Below are 5,000 nucleotides of genomic sequence, written 5' to 3' on the forward strand. Positions count from 1 at the left end.
CTGTCTGTGGCCTATTACAGGATTAATGTAAATTTTGCCATCCCAATGTAGCCTCTTTTTGTGTATGCATTTACCTAGTAACTACAATCCATTTTAATTACGTCTTGCTAAAACGAATTGACACCTAGTCCTACTTGCCAGAATTTTTACCTCGAAAATCCCCACAATGAGCAACTCTATTCAACTGACTCTGTTGAAGATGCAACCATATTTATCGACAATCCAGTCGTGGAAATGCGATGCCGTTCAGCGTTACATCTCCATTAGCTCATTACCCCTTTCCCTTCCCGCCCCACTCCTCAGCAAGGATCATCTCCTTTTCTCGTTTCTAATATCAATAATGACGCAAAGTAAAGACACATGCAATATACTTAATTGTGACTGATTAAATCTTTGTAAATTTACAGTAAAATAAAAGGTGATTGCCAATGTTTTTATCTGGACCATTTTCTACTGAGAAAATGCCATTTTTAAGTATTGATTATGTGATCACACAGCCAGTCTGTAACTTGAACTGACGCGGCTGGATGTGTGATATCGTCCAAACGCTCGGGTAAATTTGAATTTAACAGTCTCCATCGCCTGTATCAACCTCCCCTCATACCTCTGTGGGTGGTCGTAGCACTGTTTCAACCTCCACTAGTAGCGTGGCAACTGCCACCGCAACAAGAGAGTACCATTCAATCACGGGGGGGTCTAGATCTCTAACCAGTCATACCTCTGTAACAAGCATGGGGACCAGAACTGACCAGGGCAGTACCAGTAGGTCTCCACTAGCCATTTCAACCTCCTCTCATACCTCTGAAATAGTCACAGGGACATCAAGTGGTCGTGTTTCCTCTGCACCTGACACATTTGGTGCTGATGCTGGTTTAACTAGCATGGTGACAACTCCAACCACCACTGTTGTAACAAGTACCATTAGTACTAGCAACAGACTAATTAATCCAGCATCAGCCACCCCCGTTGTTAGCTCAGAGGCTGGACATGGAAGTGTTGCAAGCACCCCAACAAGCAACATCGTCTCCAGCACAGTAACATCTGTGAATAGACCTGGGCGCCTTGGTGTGCATATCTCTCCTACTGCAGTTGTTGGTGCTGATGCTAGGAGCCGTAGCAATGAATCTACCACTGCAACACCATCTACAGCTCTGTCTGTGGCAGATGGGGAGAATACCTTGGCAGATAGGGGGCGAAGATGGCGTGCTTCACTTCCAGCCGTTTCAGCTGATATTGAGAGTGTCAATGATGGCACTGGACTTAGCATAGATAGAACCAGATCCAACAGTGCACTCTCAGTGAGTTCAGGTTCAACTTCAGGTATGTTGTAAGTGAAAATGTGGGATTTTAATATAAATCTTTTCCAACAGATAGAATACTGATGGCTGTGACCAGAAAAGTGTCTTTTTCATAGGGAGCTTTTGTGACATGGGCCAGCGGAACAGAAAGAGTACTATAATAATTATTATGATGTTTTATTTCCTTTAATTGCTATTAAGAATATTGGAAGCATACCATGAAGTGAAATTGAAAATTATATTCTTTCTCGAGATAAGTGAGTAGTTAATAAGATAATTGTGAAAAATACCAGAAGCAAAGGAGGTCTATTAATTTTTTTTTAAAAACGTATCAATTGAAAATTCTGTAAATCTGAACTTTTGGTAATGTCAATATAGACGTACAGTGAGGCTGAGTAATTCTTGAAATGACCTTTGCAGCAAAACAAGACTCTGCCTCGAAGGCCACCAAAGAACCTCCAATATATATATATATATAATCACAGGTGTTCAGGCTTCAGGAGTAATCATCGATCATTTATTGCGACAGTGCTGTTTCGTATGGTCCGAAATTGTAGGACCACACTCATCACGCAGCTTCAACGATAATGAGTGTGGTCCTACAATTTCGGACCATACGAAACAGCACTGTCGCAATAAACGAATGAAGCCTGAACTCCTGTGATTATTAATAGTCAAAGCTCTTCAATTAAATGAATTGAGCGCTCTATGAAATACATTCCACCCAGAATTCAAGTATTCATATATATATATGATACAGTTCCCACGTCCCCAGGTGGGCGGACAGTTTTGGGTGGAAGCTCTGCAGAGACTCTGCTCCATTGGCGGTCTATCTTCCAATAAGACGGATAGGGAGAAGAGTAACGGGTTGCCAGTTTTTCCTTTATGGCTCCTTCTCGGTTGTTGATTGTTTGTACATTAACATAACTACTTAGATAGAGCTTTACGACTTTTACAGACATACAGTCTGTCAGTGTAGTACAGGATACAGGCCCAGTCTGATCATGGTTATGATTAGTAGAGGTACGTTTATCACTAGAGGCGGCCATATTGTTTCGCGCAGTGAAGTTTACCGACTTTCATAACCAGTCTCCCCAGCTAACCAACGTTTGATATAACTCCCAAACGGCTCAAGGAAATTGAGGCATGGTTCTTTTTTTCAAATTCAATTCCCTTCTAAACTAGTGGGGTGGTCTTTTATTTGAGGACAAGGGCGGACCCATCGTGTATTGGGTCCCAGGGGGGCCAGCTCTAGACGTGTTCCCTTCAGACGGGCAAACTCTGTTATAATACCATCAATATCAACTACGTCCTTCTGCTCATATGCAGAATTGCAAGGGAGTTTGCAGTCTCTCCATACCGCTGAAGCTATGCTCAGCTGTGCAGAGGATAAGTCACCAAAGCCGTATGAGAGATACAATGACTCCGGGGTAGAATTGGAGTATCCAAAATATATAACATGTCAGCAAGTCCACATGCAGAAAAAAAAAACAATGCGTGGTGGATCAGTACAATTAAGCCTGTAGAAAAATATGAAACGGCAAACTGATTCTTACGACAGGGCGATGAAGAAGTAAACAAAAGAATAAAAGAACAACAAAAAAATGTATTTACATAATTGCCCAATATTCCTGGTTGAAAACAAACCTTCTTCAGGGGTTAAAAGAGAAATGGAAATAAAACAAAAAGTGCGTTACAAAATGTATTTGTAACAAATTTGTAACGAACTTTTGCAATTGTTTAAATATATATATTTTTTGACCTGGATTCTTTTGTTTACTTCTTCATCGCCCTGCCGTAAGGATAAGTTTGCTGTTTCATATTTTTCTAGAATTGGAGTACGCTTGGTGAAAGGTCTCAACTAAGGTCTGTGCCTTCACATTGTGATCTCTCTCCAATTTCACTCCACTTAGTGAGTCAAAGGATAAAGGAAATCTTAAGACAAAAACACCAGTATAATGCGAAATTTTTATCCCGATTCAATGATAAAAATGCTTTCGCGAAAAAGAAACTATAATTTTGTAGTCCAGATTTCAGCTGTATGCATAGGCGTATCTGCGTGCGTACATGAAAGCTACATTCCTGGTAGGAGAAATACCTGATAGGTTCCTGTGCCAAGCTTTATATGGGTTACATTTTGACGCTGACAAACAACCGTCAAAGCGTATTTTTTTTGTCTACTTTTGAAGGAAACCTGGATTTGCTTCAATCATAATATGGTTTGACAACTTTGACATGGAAGGCCAGTCCTGTGTCTCAATTTTCCGACTTCCCTCACATTCTGTGCATTTTCAAAAGTAAACCCCCCTCAAAACAAGCTAGTAACATGACTAAATGACTCCAATCGTCATTGATTTTATACTTAGGGAGTCTGTCCGTTAAGTTACTTTTTAAATTGAAAGCTTAAAAGGGGAACCACTCCCCTGTTTTAAGGAATTAGCTGGAAGACCCATGTTATAAATTTATTGAGAAAGAAATGACGACAGTCCAGTTTTGAATTCAGCCTTTCTTATTTTGGGTTCTAAATAATGTCCTTCCGTAGACTGTTCCTATACATGAATTCTTGTAGAGAAGGGAGGGTCTCCTAGGTTTTTTAAATTTTCTTGAAGGGTTGAACTGTAAAATAGGCATCCCTTTAAAAGGAAGTAATAACACTGTAAGTCTCAAGATACGGTACTATGAAACCTCTATAACACTCAGGAAAACTATGAAAGTAACAGGATGAAAACAAAAATTTCTAGGCTGTAATCAGTATTTGACCATGTCACATTTGTTTTTTCCATAAAAATAAATGGAAAAATTTTAATTACTTTGAACTAATATAAAACTATAAAAATAAAAATAGGTAAAAGACATAGGAGCCTTAGCAAGCTGATAACTGACAAAGCAAGAACAAATTAAATCTTAAGAATTAATTTCTAGGCATATTCGTTTGTATTTGCACATTCTATCGAAGCCAGAAAGGCTTATTATTTTCTTCGAAGCTTGCGAGCGGGCGGAATCCTCCAAATCCTGCAATCTGATTGGTTCCGAGAGCGGGCGGTTTTTTTACGATCTTGCCCGCTAACCCGGGCGGAATCGTTCAGTGGCAGCTTCATTTACAAGTTTGTTTGTTGTTTGTGAATGAGCAAAACCGGTGATTCAGAACCATTTTTCTTTTAAAACTTGCGCTATTATTAGCATTAGCTAGGGAAATGTGAATTTTCTTATTCAGAGAAAACATCTGAAAGGAGAATCAAGCCCGTGGGGGTGGGGTACTACCATATATGGGCTATATAGGTATGTGCCGCTGTGAAGGGTATGGTTTTCAAGCAGTTTACTCTAGGATAGGGTATATAAATCAGAGCGTTTGGCGCTAGAATAGGGTATCATTTTTCAGGAAACTGATCAGTTGGTTGAAGATTTATGTAGACTAGGGAAACAGCTACTCTAGGCTAGGGGGGATTTGGGGAGTTTACTCTAGTATAGGGTAGCAAAATTCAGCTGAACTAGCTCTGGTATAGGTTAGGGATTCCAGGGTCCCAGCGGCACATCCCCACCCAGGAATTCCTAAAGTACCCCCCCCGGGAATCAAGCAAGTGAGCCAGGAAAACCGCTAAAGTAAACCAAAACAGGCAGCTCGCGATGTCGCTTCACTAGCTTTATAACCTACGCTGTAAGTACTGCAATCTCGCTCTCATGCACCGTTTATTCGACATTTTT

The 5,000-nt window shown here is 40.3% G+C and overlaps 1 protein-coding gene across 1 annotated transcript in view; it reads left to right on the plus strand.

The window, feature by feature from the left end:
- The window catches only part of LOC140941786 (neuronal acetylcholine receptor subunit beta-3-like), a 9,726-nt gene extending 9,475 nt beyond the window's left edge, over positions 1-251 (plus strand). Inside the window, exon 10 of the mRNA XM_073390799.1 lies at positions 1-251. This exon is cut by the window's left edge and continues 355 nt beyond it. The gene's annotated coding sequence lies outside the window, so the exon portion shown is untranslated.
- The last annotated feature ends 4,749 nt before the right edge of the window (positions 252-5,000 follow it).

The sequence above is a fragment of the Porites lutea genome, chromosome 6, assembly GCF_958299795.1.
Source record: "Porites lutea chromosome 6, jaPorLute2.1, whole genome shotgun sequence".
Taxonomy (NCBI): Eukaryota; Metazoa; Cnidaria; class Anthozoa; order Scleractinia; family Poritidae; genus Porites; species Porites lutea.